Below are 15,286 nucleotides of genomic sequence, written 5' to 3' on the forward strand. Positions count from 1 at the left end.
ATAACACGAATAGTTCGCGCTTCTAAAGATTTTAAATGTTTTCGAGAACGTTAAGTGACTCGGAGTGGAAGCCAGATAGCATTTTATTGTCATCACAAAATACCGCCGTCTAGTCGTTCTAGGAGATCGGTTTAGTACTTTAATGGTGTTATATGCATACATGGTAGTTTTTCAGATCGAGTTTAGTGTAGTAAATCGCATTGAATAGCGTAAATAAATTGCTTACCTTCATTTTAGCATTCAATGATTTCCGGTTATCTTCGGCGTAATAAGTTGAACACAGAGAACGAAATATATACGTAAAATGTACGGCAACAGTTCATTTATCACAATTAATGTCGCATACGAGGAGATTATAACGTCTTTCTTTTTTGTATTGCGTTAAATATTTCGTGACCGCGACGAGTCGAAAACATACGACGTGTATCCTTGCTCCTGCGACGACGTGTGTATGTACAGACAGCGCGCTGTCAAGGTCAGTGTGTATGTACGTTGAGAGATCATGTTACAATCGACGGCGCCACAGTCACAGGTCGCGTAGTAGCGATGATTGCCGTGCCTCGTACCGCGTATTACTGCGCGCTCGCGCTACACAGTCTGTTTCTTATCTGCGATGTCATTGCGCGAACTTGAGTTAACAAATTGCGTTGTGCGCGATTGCCGTTCTATGTATATCGTTTCGTGTTATCCTTCTGTCTATTCATTCTGTGTGTATCCTTCGAAAAGTGAGTATCTCGTACGATCATTTCTTGCTAATCGCACAATATTATCTCTCGCGAATAATAGTATTTATATCGAACAACGGACTCTGCATAAAAACAGATATTCGGTTTAACGAAGCAATAAATATATGAAAATTATTGTTTTATGTATCGCGATATTTATAATCATTATATTTCTTTAATAATGAGTATAGATAAGATTTGAATATATCTTGTAACGGTAATATCTTGCATATCTTGAAACAAAAAGAGAAAGAGAAAGTGAGAGGAAAGAGAGAGAGAGAAAGCGCGCGCAAAGTAGTACGTTGTGAGTCAGATTAATTATTTCAATGAAAAATAGTGATATATATTGATAATTTAATAATTTTTCGCGAAATTTATGCATCCGAATTATATTACGCGTTCATTATTGAATATATTCGATTGTATATCTGCGCCTTAATTTGACTCGCGTATTACCACAGGTGAGAAGTTGCCGCTTCTGAATTTTTTAATCATTAACGGAATGTCGCGGACACGGAACGGATCGACTTGGAAAACGGCGGAGCGAGATGTATAATTAGTAAGTATATAATTAATCCAGCTAACTCAATATTTGTCAACTATACAATATATCTAGCGTTTGTATCGATGAGTTTGTTGAAACTCATATTTCGCGAGATTTATTCGACAGGAATTGTATTTTTGAATATTTTATTACAGATATTTATCTATCTATATATATATATATATATATATATATATATATATATATATATATGTGTGTGTGTGTGTGTGAAATATGATTTACTGATCTTTTTAGCACATAGATTCATATATTTAATTTCACACATGTTATAATACAAGATAGAGAAATTGCCCTAAAATGGTATTACGTGTTACAGGAGGAGAGGAGTGTGCATAAAAGTAGAGGAAGAGGAGCAACAGGTATAGCAGCGTCATGGCGAGCAGCGTGCGAAGTTAGACGCGACTCTCGAATTTCCTTCGTTCGTGATTTCCATTCCCGCGTTATTTGCGAGACGTCACGAGTGCCGAGCAGATCGTAGATTCGTTATTCTCGCATTATTTCTCCGTTGCGATGTAAAAAGTATGCATGCGAGTAATGTCGGGAGTGCCGTGTAAAGTATCGCGCGCTCGAAATTAATCGAATATTTACGATTAATATCAGGAATGTCGTGTAGGGTATCGCGCGTCATATTGTAATATGTAATAAAATCATTTTGTGCGGATATGTGTTACGTGAGTGCCACGAAGGAGCAACAATAACGAAAGAAGAGATAAGAGGCAGACCAGAAGGCGAGCAACGGCAGTCTTGAGTAAATAATTTAAAACTTATTTAATTTATTGGCAGCGCATTTTCTTTGCATCAACAATATTTCATTTAACTTACACTCTGGAAACGTATTCGAGAAATTAATCTATTCTTTCTTATTGTTAGATATGTAAAAGGTTTAGAAAGCAATTTATGAAAGATAAAGATATAATATTTTTATGATATATCAAATATTAAATATGAATAAATTATATTTATTAAGTTTAGAAAGAAAGAGAGAGAATAAATATTATTTAGCTAAAAATTAAAGAAAAATTTAAATAATAATATGATTGCAAAAATTATTATAATTAAATAATATAAAATTTTATGTAAGTTGTTTATAAAATATATTTTCAAAGAAAATTATAAATAATATAGATTTTGTTGATTAATTGAAAAATAAGTTAATAATATTTTAAAATTTAATAAATTAATTATTTGAAAAAAGGATTAAATGAGAAAGAGATCAAATTAAAATATAAAATCATTGAATTAGTATTTATATTTGTAAAAATATAGGAGGTATTTTTTTAATATAATTAAAAAAATATATATGTCAAGGTAAAAAAATTGTTATTAAAAATATTCAAGAATGAAAAGAAAGAATTTTTACTTTTAATATTAAATAAATATAACAATTTAAGAGAACAAAATTTTTAATAGTAATTACTAATTACGACCTCTATGTATAAAATTGCATTTAGATAATACATTATGATTATCTGTATGATCTGTTGATCGGTGACGTTGCGGAAAAATGTTTTCATATCTTGAGGAATGTATTGGTAAATGTATTGCAGTTTTCGATAATGATGAGCTCACATATGTCATATTGCATTACATCACTAGCGTGCGAATCTAACTCTTGCAGAGATTCCTGTCGAAAGGAGTTCTCCTTATGTGATGCTTGAATTACATATATATTATAATTTTTTTTATCTATTTTTCTTATCTATTATATATAATATACATGAAATCAAATATTATAAACAGTAGTATGGATTTTCGAAAAATAAATTTATTCAATAAAAAGATTCGAATAAAAAAATCATCACATATCGCAACGTATTTCAAATTATCAGAAAGACTATCACTTATAAGAATAATCATATTGTAATTTGCATATTGCTTGAAGAAATATTATAAATGTATTAAAAATTAAATATATATTAAATATAATTAGTAAAGTGTTGAAAATGAGGTATTAAAATAACTATATCCAATTTCATGTGTATATAAAACGTTTTATGTGAATTTAATACATATATTATATATATTATATATATTACGTACTTTATACAAGTATATATATTTTACATACGGAATATTGAGTGTTTAATTCAACATTAATTTATTGTTGGAGCGTTGGTTTTTTCGAGCTTGAATTATTTTTGCAAGTATCTCGCACTTTAACGCAGGTGTCGGCGTCGGGCGGATACCTGTTTATAAACAGGCGCGGAAAGCTTGATAACACGCGAGTGAGAAATTGGGAAGATATATATCCGCGAGGTTGATAAGTCGGATCGCACACACAGACAGGCATGCATCGTTTACGAGCGCCTAGAACAAATATATATAGCAACAGGCCTTTCTCGGATAATTCAGTATACCGCGCGTAAGTAATATAATAGAGAACGGAAGGATAAGGTACGGCAACTGTGGTCCCAGAGTGTAACAGCGGGCCCATCAACCTTCCTTTCCTCTCCGGCCGATTTCCCTTCTATTTGTCACTATGCGGGTTGGCGAAGACAGCCGTAGAAACTTGAGGATTTATAGCCTTTGCGGCCTGCGGATTTTCGTTTTCTGCCGAATGACACGTCGGCGTCGCGTCGCGTCGCGTCGCGTCGTACCATTTGAAATCTCCGTGCTCTCGCACGACGATATCCCTCCTTCTCCCGATGAAGACTCAATTAATATTTATGGGGATGGCTCCAGCTAGTTTCGTTTTCCGTACTCTCTCCCTCTTGTTTCTCTGCCGCGTCTTTCCTTCCAAGTCCTATTTCCAGCTATTTCCTGGGATGGAAGTTGCAGCATTGGTTAAACTCTATGCGGTAAAAAGGAATAGCCGTTCGCGTTCGTTCCGACGTTCGCTATCAGTTTTATTCGCGTACTGGGATTCTTCCGAAGTATCGTAACGATACCCACCCATTTTCGAGCGAGTTTCTCGAGTACGGTTTTAGTTTAGCGTATCTCGTCCCGGCTTATCCGCGAGTAACACGGCGCTGTGTAACACGGATGGTAAGTTAGTCGGAGCTACATAAATAGCGGCTTATCGCGTTCGGCCGGATATTTTTCGACGTACTTGAAAAAAGAGCGACCGACTATTCGCACACACGTCGCTTTTTCTCACTGTTCTTTGCATTCAAATTTTTTATTGCTGCCTTAGTTTTCTTTCCGCTGCACAGGCAGCAAAATTGTATTCCAATGTTTGTATTATTACGATTTGACAGGCTTTCTCTGATATTGCATTTTGCGTACTATATGGTACATAGTCACGACAATGAAAGTTATTTTCGGAAGAAAATACTTTTCGTTTTACATTGTTTTATATTTTTGAGATTCTTATATTTTCTTGTTATTTTTCTTCAAAAATATAGTCTAATTTTTTTATTATCGTTTATTAATAATTGTAACTTAAATAGTTTTGCAAAAGATATAATGTTATGTTTTAATTTTTAATAGTTTTAATAAAATCTGATTTTATATATATATATATATATATATATATATATTATGATACTTAGAGGTAGAATATCGTGCAATATGAAAAAATGTAAAAGCGTGTATTGCACTTTTAAATTCAGAAAATATAATTCAGCGTTATAAAGGCAGATGTTTCGCACGCTTCGTTGTACTACTTAAAATTCCCTAAGCAGCTGTGGGAGCTTCACGAGATCGAGAGTAAAAGAACGACGGATGGAAGCAGTACACTAAAAAGTCTTTTTTTTCACACGATGCAGCCAATGTCGGGCCAAGGTAGGGTCTAGTTATAAACCTCCGTGAAAGCGGGAACGAAAATTCCCTGGGCGGAAATAAAAGTAAATTAAAGCGCACGCGGTCGGTTGTTTAAAATGTAACAGCCAATTACTGACCTTTCGGTAGTACGAGGTCGTCGGTCGCACGAACAAGCAAAGCTTTTTGCTATTTTCCTGGTGATTTTCTTCGAGAAGAACTCTCTTCGGTTTCTTTTTTCTTTTAATACAATTGCTCATCCATTTTTATAGGCTTTATATATCGCATTTTTTCAATATAAGATAGTATTTATATTCGTCAATTTATTTCTGAATTTAAGAGAAAACATGTATCATCGTGTATTTTTAGAACAATGTACGCGGGTTTAGTATATTGTATATTGTAATATAATATTCATAAAAAGAAAATAAAATGATTCAATTGCATTTAATATTTATAATTATTATGCTGAAATAAATTGGTAAAATACATTTATAATTATTGTGCCATGCATTGTATGCGCGCTTTAATTAAAATTTTCACATATATTTACATGGTTTACGTATATTTACATATTTTCTATTTATTCTATTTTTGTAATTGCATGCTTTTATATTTGCCATTATAAAATCGGTCATGATTTAATCTCTGATGTCTATGACACGTAAAGAGAAAGCATTCTTACGAAATTATCACCGGCTTAAAATTTTCCTAATTTCGTAGCGTTTCCTTTGTGAGAATCATACTTGAACAGGACGTTTTCCGCGTGCTTCTTATCTGCAATTTCGTTCCATTTCCTTAGGTGCGCTTTTAAACTATCCAATTCGCTTCTCAAACGAAAAAGTCACCAAATGGAATGCGAAAAGGCGTTTCAAATTATTCGCTTTCTAAAGGATACGTTATCCAGGACACTATTAAGCTCGAGCTATGTGCGCATGTTCAATCATTGTTTATGCGTTCATATCGCTTTATCGAAATGCGTGAGAAAATTGTTTTACTTACAATTAATTTACATATAGGATATTGAGAGAGAGAGAGAGAGAGAGAGAGAGAGAGAGAGAGAGAGTCAAAATGTATAGTAAATTAAAATTTTCAAATATATATGCATTCTTGTATAAATTTGGAGTTGATTTTACATTTTATTTTTTTTATCATTGATTTACATTGAAAACAAACAATAGAAATTGTTCTGCATTTTGTTTTAAACGTCAATTATACATATAAATAGTAAATTTTCATTTCTCATGGATATTTTCAAAAACGAAATTTTAATACATTTTTAAAATTGAAGTTTAATGTATAAACATAGTGAATTCATATTTATATTTGCGTTCTTACTTACATACAGTTCGTAAAAAAATACTGTAGTTAAAAATCTACTTTTCTTTTTATACAACGCGTTACTCTTACTATTAATTACAATTTATATAAACTTCAAGATCTCCTTATAAATTATTATGCACGCTAACTTGGATGCATCGAGCTTATCAAACCGTTGCGGTATATCGATCCCGTAATTAAGCGATTCCAGATGTAGCACCCGTGGGAATAAATCCATTAGAAGGGGGAATTCTCTTTGTAGAAGACCTGTCGATTACATCACTCCAGTCAATTTAATAATTTATGGCCGCATAAGAGCCTTGACGCATTGATACTCGGATTTATGGATCATCAATATTTTAGTTGTATTTTCCAGTTCCGCTTTCTCGTAGCTTAATCTCGTTTTCGTTTCGCGCCGCTAAGGAAGCTCGGGTGAAGCGCGTTTATTTCGAACACGTTGCAGACGACCGCCGTCGACATCGTTATCGGTCTACTCCTATCTCCTTTTAACTTATAGCCTCCCGCCGACGCGCATTAGGAAGATACTGGAGTGGATGAATGTTGGAGCGAATGGCACTCGATGCTGAAGTGGATGGAGGCCTGTGGTATATAAGTCTGCTCCATTAATCAGCCGGCAAACGGTATTTCGCAAGCTCGCCGTTCACTCGCGCGACTCGATTCTCGGGATATTGGCCACTATACTGCGTGACCTTTCGAAAATTTATGTCGGTCTAAAGCTTCGATGGAGCTTGATCTTCTTGCGATAATAGATCGTATGTGAAAGGCACAGCCATTTCTTTCGCGACTTCCGATAATTGATGTCCCAGAAAAAATACTTGGCAATAATAATCGCAAATAATTTGTGTACTCTAGTAATGATTTTGATCTATAGATGAAAGTGGTACAGTTATGACATATGAAATTATTTCATGTTGTTGCTTTTTTAACAAAGATTTCGCAAAAGACAGGTAGATTTACCTTACACATACATACTCGATATAATATATATATATATATATATTTTATATTATTAAGAATTTCAATTTAAATTTATCGAACGATAAACCATATGGCGCGCAATTTATATTAAGCTTAGCGAGGGAAAAGTGCGTCGCAGCCGCAATAAATTTAAATTTTACCACTATGCAAGTCAAGAGGAATCGCCTTAATTCCCTCCACCGTATGCATTAAACCGTATTGCATTACGACGGTAAGAAACACCAGCGCGCCATTTCCGTCGGTAAGCCTCTTTCAGCCGCATTCGTTTCGCAACGCAGTAAAACCGCAATTTATTAGTCGTCGTGCAATTCCGTCGTTTCGCGAGCTTGCGGCTCGCTCGAGTGGCGGGTGCACTTTTTCAAGCCGCTCTACGTGCGAGTCACGTGGAATGATTGCGAGCGAGCCACGTGTTTTCTTCGATGACAGAGAGAGGTGTCGCGCGGGGGTTGTTGACGTCCATGGAATTAGGTAAAGGAGGGACTATTTATCAGGTGTGTGTATACCAGAGCAGGCATTTTCTATGTAATCTGCGGGAGTAACGTAGGAGGTAGAACGGGAAACGCGGACAACTCCGCTATTGTTCTGAAAGCCTCGATCCACGGAATTCGGTCTCTCCGTCAGCTCCGAGCGAGCCGAGCGAGCTGCCTTCGCAACGGCAGTTTCACCGGTTCCATTGTATCGTTTGTTTTTGCAAGGGGAAAGCCCGATATACTCAGTAGCGCAGAGCGCGGTGCGGCGGAGGATACTCGACTCGGTGGTCTTGGTTCCTGAAATCTGAAGACTTTGCTGACGGCTGGCTTCGCATCGGCACTCCATTGGTTGAATGCCACCGCCGCTATCCTCCGCCTAATGACAACCCTGATCTTTGCATTGTCTTGCCGGAAACGTTACGCGGCGAATAGCAAGATCCTTCGATCGAGCATCCAACCGGATGCGACTTCCAACAATCATTCAACCGAATCACTCGCGAGTACCGGCGCGCGCCAGTAGATCCACCAAAATCCTTTCTCTCGACGAAACAGTTTACGTTAGGGATTCGGTCGAGCAGGAAGGCACGTGAGCGTGCATTGTGCACTCTGAACGGTATACCAAACTAACTTGCACCGAATGGTCGCGTATTGACTTCAAAATGACGATGTTAATCTCGTCTCAGGTCTCGTCTAAGCACATTGCAAACTGTTTCGAGTTGTACCATATGTCCAAGAAGATGCGGTAATTTGAAACTATCGGTATGTCATTTAAGGTTTAATGGATGTATCTGACTGATAATTATGTTATATATTTTTTTGTGCACGTCATAAAATATTCAAATTTAAAGTTTAGAAAACCTATATGTACTTTAGTAGTTTGAAAAATTAAAAGTTGAAATGCTGCTTCATTTTTCTTTATCATTATATGAAACATTCTAAGAAAAAAGATTATTATAAAAATTAATTAATTAATGTAACGCAGATTGAAATTTGGTTATTATTTAAATTAAAATTACAATTGATTTATATAATTAGAAATTATCAGCAGCAACAAGAACAAAGAGCTTATATTTTTTAAAAGATAGAAAAGAATTTTTTATGAATACTCTCGCTATTTTTAATGCTAACGTGAAATAATAATGTACGAATCACATTGAATGGGAATAATGCGCAAAGTTTTACGTACAATAATAAAATCTATTAGGAATATCTAATGGGTATAAGCGTATGGGGGAGAAGAAAACAATTTCAAAACAATTCCATTTTATCAAACTCGAATTAATTACGCGCTAAACAAAAGTTCACCATGCCATCTCTCCGTACAAACTTGTGATAAATATGCGATATGTTACCAGGGTAATGATAAATCGCCAACGTTTTTTGGATCTATGTGAACGTTCCTCGCGGAAAACTATGAATTAGCGATAAGCTGTAGGTCGGATAGACTATACGGAAAAATAACCAGAAATAAAACAAGAGAAATATCTCGCGAGTATAATCGATCTTACTCGGTGATCGGGGATCGGGGATTGTATTCGGGGAGAAAGATGGAGGATCGGTTACGAGATCGTCAATGTTACGAAATTGAGACTTTGGGGAATGATTTCGCTAAGTATTCGATAAGAGGAAAGCATTTCCCACGGCATGCGTTAAAGTGGCAAGTTTCCCCATTATGTAACACGCTTGGGTATTACGTACGAAGCGCGTAATTGGACAAATGCCGAAGAATGGTGTATCCGTCTAGATGGGATGATCAATGGCCTCTGGGCAGCGGTGTGTGCACTCGTGGACTTCAATTACATCTTTATCGGTCGGTACCATACCCGCGTGATACATCATCCGTGGCGCCTTATATCTTGTTGAAACTTTCGAGGTCAGGTAAAGATTTAGGTTCGGCCGACTGACGGATAATCCAAATTGGCATTCGATGGATGAGCATTGACCCTTGAATTGGGAAAAGAATATTCGTGCATGCGACAGCTTAAATCACATCCCGAGTATTTGATTTAGATAATTGAATAATACGCTCACATTTTTTTTTTACATTGCAATATCATATTTTTCTGATTTAATAAAAGAAATTAATGGTATTATTATGATTTGCGTATAATTTTTAATAATTCTTGATTGATATTTCCGGGTATTTTATCGTATTGAATTTAATTTTGATATAAATTCAATATTAACATAAAATCATATGAATCCGCATATGATACATACTGAGCTTTATTTGTTCTGAAGAGAAAGAGAGAGAGAGAGAGAGAGAGAGAGAGAGAGAGAGAGAGAGAGAGAGAGAGAGAGAGAGAGAGAAATCCGTAAGTAATAGATTAATTAGCTACATTCTCAATTCGTTTAAATTAAAAATTATATGGCTCACTTCAGCTACAGTATCGATTGATTGAATGTTGATTAGAAATGAAGATGACTTTATGTTGCATATCTCAAGACTTCTTTTCCGCGGAATTGATATTCTTCATAAACACGAATAAATGTGAGCACATCTTTAGACTCTATTGTCGTTATTAGAAACGACAATCAGAGTCGCTTGTTTCTTTTTTAACCAACCGACACTGCAGTGTCAACATGCCGGAAGTCCTCTTATAACGAATCCCTTCATAAGCTTGGAGCACCTTTTCTTCATTCCACTTTTATATTCGGTTTTTTGTAAGTTCTCCCTCTGTCGACTACTCGGACTGGGCAATGGTTATTCGCGATAACGGAACCAACAGACCACACATTATATGCGAATCTCTTTGGCTGTTTCTTTAGAAAAATACACATTTTGATATTACTATAAATATCATTCTAAAACAGTCTTTCCTTTTTGTTCTGTATTTGGCAGAATTGCTGCTTATTCTCAGACTGGTCTAAAGTATAATATGAAAAATATTCCAATTATTAAAAATGAAAGAATATTCATCTCTTGATTATTATACTTTTTTTAATTTTGATCTTTACTTTATATAAAAAAAATACTTTTATTCGAGTATCTTTCCTCTTTTCTTACACTAATTTCTAGGTAAATCGATCGAGTGTAAAATATTAAGTATAATTATTTTTTAAAGAGAAAGAAAAATTTCATAAAATCATGCTAATATTATAATAATAAATTAACATAAGTACATAGTATATGCTTTTTTATATACATATTTGTTTTATGTATTATTCGTTTTACCCCATGACAAAACCATCATTCATCGTTCATCTATATATATTTCTCTTTTTTTTTTTTTTTTTTTATATAACGGTATACCTTCCTCGAATTTTTCACATTCACTAGAATCTGTTTGGACGAGTGGCTTATTCTTTCACAGAATTTCGTCGTCTTGCCTGCTTATTCATAGAATGGCTAATCCCAGTTGACTCTAGGACGATTCAACGTTTATCTGTCATTTGGTTTGCTGGAACGGAGTTCTGCTCATCTGGCTAGTGGGAGGCTTGTCGTATTTGCCATCTCTCTTTGCGCTCTACTTCATTTTCCGTTTCTGTTGAACGATAGCAGGAATCTCGTTGAACATGGAGTACCGGACGGTGATGTGCAGAAGACGACATGGATGAGAGCGCGAAAGCAATGGTAGCATGAACACGGAGTCATTTGAAAGAAAATGAAGGTTCGCATTTTAATAACGTACTTTCAACCACGCCAAATAGATTCGCTGATATTCTTTTCGGAAGTCGTCCTATCTAACAAAGTGCTCCGTTTTTATCTGTGGTAAAGAATCTCTCGGCAATCTTGGCGCATGTAATATTACCCTTTACTTTCGGTCTTTTTCGTTGGTTATATTATCTGCGACGTATGGTATATGCATCAACATGCATGCTCTGTTCGAATTCTCTTTTCCTACACATAGTCACGATTAATGGAGTTTTTTCACGAGGGTGCATAACTTTGCGGAGCTACTACACGAAAATTCGTTTGACCTGAAAACTTCGGCCAAGATTTTCGTGTTTACTTGGCCGCATCAGAGAGATGGTGCGATAGCTTCCAACTCATACGACTTGGTCCTATAGCTCCATTCACTATCCTAGACGCTACGGTTAAGATCGGTTATATGCTTTCGAATACTGTGCTATATATATCTTGCCGCAATCTCGAAGCGCGAAGATTTTAGGCAAAGATTTTGCGAATGAAAGGACCCGTGGGATTAAACGGACCTTTTTGAAAAGTATGTCGCAAAGATACATTGTCTTTCATACTTGCTATTTAATCAGTGTGATAGAGTTACAAAAAATGGTTTTCTTTAAAAAGAATATTTTGCTGCACATAATATATATACATATCTTTTTGTATTATTATTAATAAGAAATATCAAAGTAATATAATTTGATAGAGAGAACTGATTGAATATGATTTGTCAAAAATATAATACACATACATAAATATCTTATATCAATGTATCGAAAATTTATTTGATTTTTATATACACTTTTTTATTCTTTCGGGATGATAAATTAATTCATTGTGGAAAGTTTGGATTATTAACGAGATTTAAATCACTTTTGCGATTGAGAAAGAAAGGTTCGTGTTGCAACCTCGATAACGGATCGATGCGACGATTTATTTGATAAGTCAATGGAACGAATCCTAAATTGTTCGTTCGGCTCAATGTAGGTACCCACAAAGCAATTAAGAACCATGATTAACGGCCGTCTGTGCAACTCCCGGTAAAGTTTGGTCCGGTTAGCCTTTCAACCGACATCCAGTATGTTGCAAATCGCTCTGACTATACGCCTTACAAGCAAATATTGGATTCTCTCACAAACATATATATATATATATATATATTATATAAAATTACACACGCACATACGTACACACATATAATTTTAGTATGCTAAACTCGCTATTGTAGAATATTATACATAATAATAATTATATATTTTGTTAAAATATTAAAAGATCTCATCTATGCGAAATTATCATTAACAATATCATTAATAATAATAAAGTGATTTTAGTACCTTGCACTCTAAACGAAAATGTGACTTAAATTATATATAATTGTTAGTATATTACGATTTGAATTGTTTATGGAATGTGGATGCAAAACCATAGAGGTCGTGGATATATCGCGCAAACTTTGAGTGCGAGAAAACTGTTGATAACGTTGCATTCGTCTAAAATTATTTTGGAGGCAATTAACTCGGTTGAAGTGTTAAGCGATTGTTTTAATGGGCTCTAATTATTTGGGGATGTTGTTATGAAGTTGGTAACCGTCCGGGAACGTCCGAGTGCCGACGACGGGAAAGAGCATCGTGCAAACTGGAAATGGATTTAGTTTGGAATTTCGTGGTCTGGAAAGTACCCATCTGACCAACTTAACCGCGATATTTCCCGTAAAACAAGGCAAGATTCATTGCCGTTTGCTGACCTAATAAAATACCGCGGAGAATTGTATCTTCTTTTCAGTCGATTGCGAAGTCAAATCTAAATCTATGCTCGACAATACACGATATATTATATTTAAATTGCGATATGATTTATCAAATATTATTTCATTTAGCATTGTTTTCATTTAGAACGTCTTATGCTAAAGAAAGTTTAAGAGAAGAAGGTTATTTAACTAGAAAAAAAAGTTATTTAACTGATGCTTTTATTATATACTTACGTAAAGAACTTATTGTTATATTCCAAGTAAAGTGTCCTCGAAAATACAAAATGTTCTCGGTTAAAATTTCATTTCTTATCGTATTCTCCGGTCTCTTTCCAAGGAGGCTCGAGTCTCCTATCTTAGATCATAATTCGTGGACTCGGGTTAGAGTTGCAGAGATTTCCCTTTACAGATGGAATAAAGATGGGAAGTTCGGCAAACACCTACTCTGGCGAATTTCTGTGACTTCTCTTTCGAGCCAGTTTCCGGCAAGTCTGATATTGCGTGTTCTGTTAACTAACTATTAAACTTGTACCACGGTTTGCTCATTCTCATTTGAGCGAGCTCCTTTTATTCTTTCCTAATCTTTTATCTCGTTTCTCGAAAGTACTTTGAGCTTGTCACTTATTATTGACCAAGTGAGAACTGTATAAAACATGATTATTACATAAGATTAATATATAAGAGACTTTTTTTAAAACATCAAAAATTCTAAAAATTGATTATGACTAAAATTAATTTATGTGTATATATTTTATTTTTATTTACACATATATATATATATATATATATATATATAATCAAAATAACAATTTTTAAAGTATAAAATGATATGATTTTATTACGTAATGATTATTGTAACTTGCATATCATAATAATACATTGTCCGAAAGGATACATCTATATAATAATATATCATGGCGAGTAGAGACCATTATTTTCTTGAAAAATAGCTGACATTAATGATTACATGAAATCTTTGTCGAAGCCGATATATGTTAAGATTGATGATAGCGTTGACGTGTGTAGAAAGTAGAGTAAAGTGGAGAGAGCGTGCAATCGGTACAACAAATGACACAAAGTTTGTAGTGCGATGGGTAACGGTAGAGCTTTTGGTTGAGCGCTCCGGAATTCAATAAGCCGCTTATTCTAGCACGTAATGCGGTAAGCCGCGCAGAAAAGTTTACAGCGCTTGTTAGTTTCGGTACAGTAGTGTCTTAAAAGTGAGGTAGGATATGGAGCGGCTCTCCGGTAACCAGCGCCACCCCTTTACGGTACGTTCTGTAGCAGTTGATAATATCTGGTAAGCCATTACTTCCGTTTCCCGGACGGACCCCGTAGCTTATCTTATACCGGGAGGGCGGACGAGGAACCATCCGGGAGATTTAAAGTAAACTGCAGCTGAGTATGAGGCGCCTATATCCTCTTCTTCCCTTTCTTCTCTACTCTCTCTTTCCATCTGCTTGAAACTACCCCGTTTGCACATTCAGCCGGTGGATGCGCGTGTATGTGAGGTTGTGAGGATGTGTGCGCTCGCGCGAATGCACACCTATGCACATTGTCTATAACGCGAGACGATCATTCCAAACCTCATCTTTCCTATCTCGTCGTTCCTTTACCACTCTTCCTTCCTTATTTTCCACTTTGGCGAAATCGCGTTCAATTCCAATCTTGTTCGCTTTTTATCGTAGTTTTGTCGCAACAAAACGTTTAGATTAATTCTTCCGCTTTAGATTTTATAAACTATATTGATGGATCAATTGTAATAAAATTTTGATTAAGTACATGATTATATATATTTAAGGGGCAACAATTGCAAACATTTTAAGTCCAGAGTTTACTTATTAAATAATTTGGAATAATTTAAATATTGCAAATTCTTATAGGTTTTATTTTTATTTTTTATTTATTTTATTTGATTAATTATTTTATTACATTCGTTATTTTCATGTTAGACTTTGATTTATGTTTATCTATCTTTACTTTTCTGATATTATTACATGATATAGGGCTTAAACCATCAAATCTTCAAGTGTCAATTACCGATATTAATAATTATTTTGAGTGCATTCTGGATTTTGGTCAGTTAAAAGCACTTTGGGCAGTTGGAGGAGAGGATTGTCCTTAATATATATG

The 15,286-nt window shown here is 35.0% G+C and overlaps 1 protein-coding gene and 1 long non-coding RNA gene across 8 annotated transcripts in view; one reads left to right on the forward strand and one right to left on the reverse strand.

Moving 5' to 3' along the window:
- Positions 1 to 466, reverse strand: part of LOC140665392 (uncharacterized) — a 98,715-nt gene extending 98,249 nt beyond the window's left edge. Inside the window, exon 1 of the mRNA XM_072891480.1 lies at positions 227 to 466. The gene's annotated coding sequence lies outside the window, so the exon portion shown is untranslated. The remainder of the gene's footprint in view (positions 1 to 226) is intronic.
- An 86-nt stretch (positions 467 to 552) lies between these two features.
- LOC140665399 (uncharacterized) overlaps positions 553 to 15,286 on the forward strand; it is a 397,969-nt gene continuing 383,235 nt past the window's right edge. For all 7 annotated transcript variants that reach the window (XR_012046594.1, XR_012046596.1, XR_012046592.1 and 4 more), the window contains exons 1-3: positions 553 to 725; positions 1,187 to 1,284; positions 1,607 to 2,038. This is a non-coding gene — a long non-coding RNA (uncharacterized lncRNA). The remainder of the gene's footprint in view (positions 726 to 1,186; positions 1,285 to 1,606; positions 2,039 to 15,286) is intronic.

This window comes from Anoplolepis gracilipes, chromosome 4 (genome assembly GCF_047496725.1).
Source record: "Anoplolepis gracilipes chromosome 4, ASM4749672v1, whole genome shotgun sequence".
Lineage (NCBI taxonomy): Eukaryota > Metazoa > Arthropoda > Insecta > Hymenoptera > Formicidae > Anoplolepis > Anoplolepis gracilipes.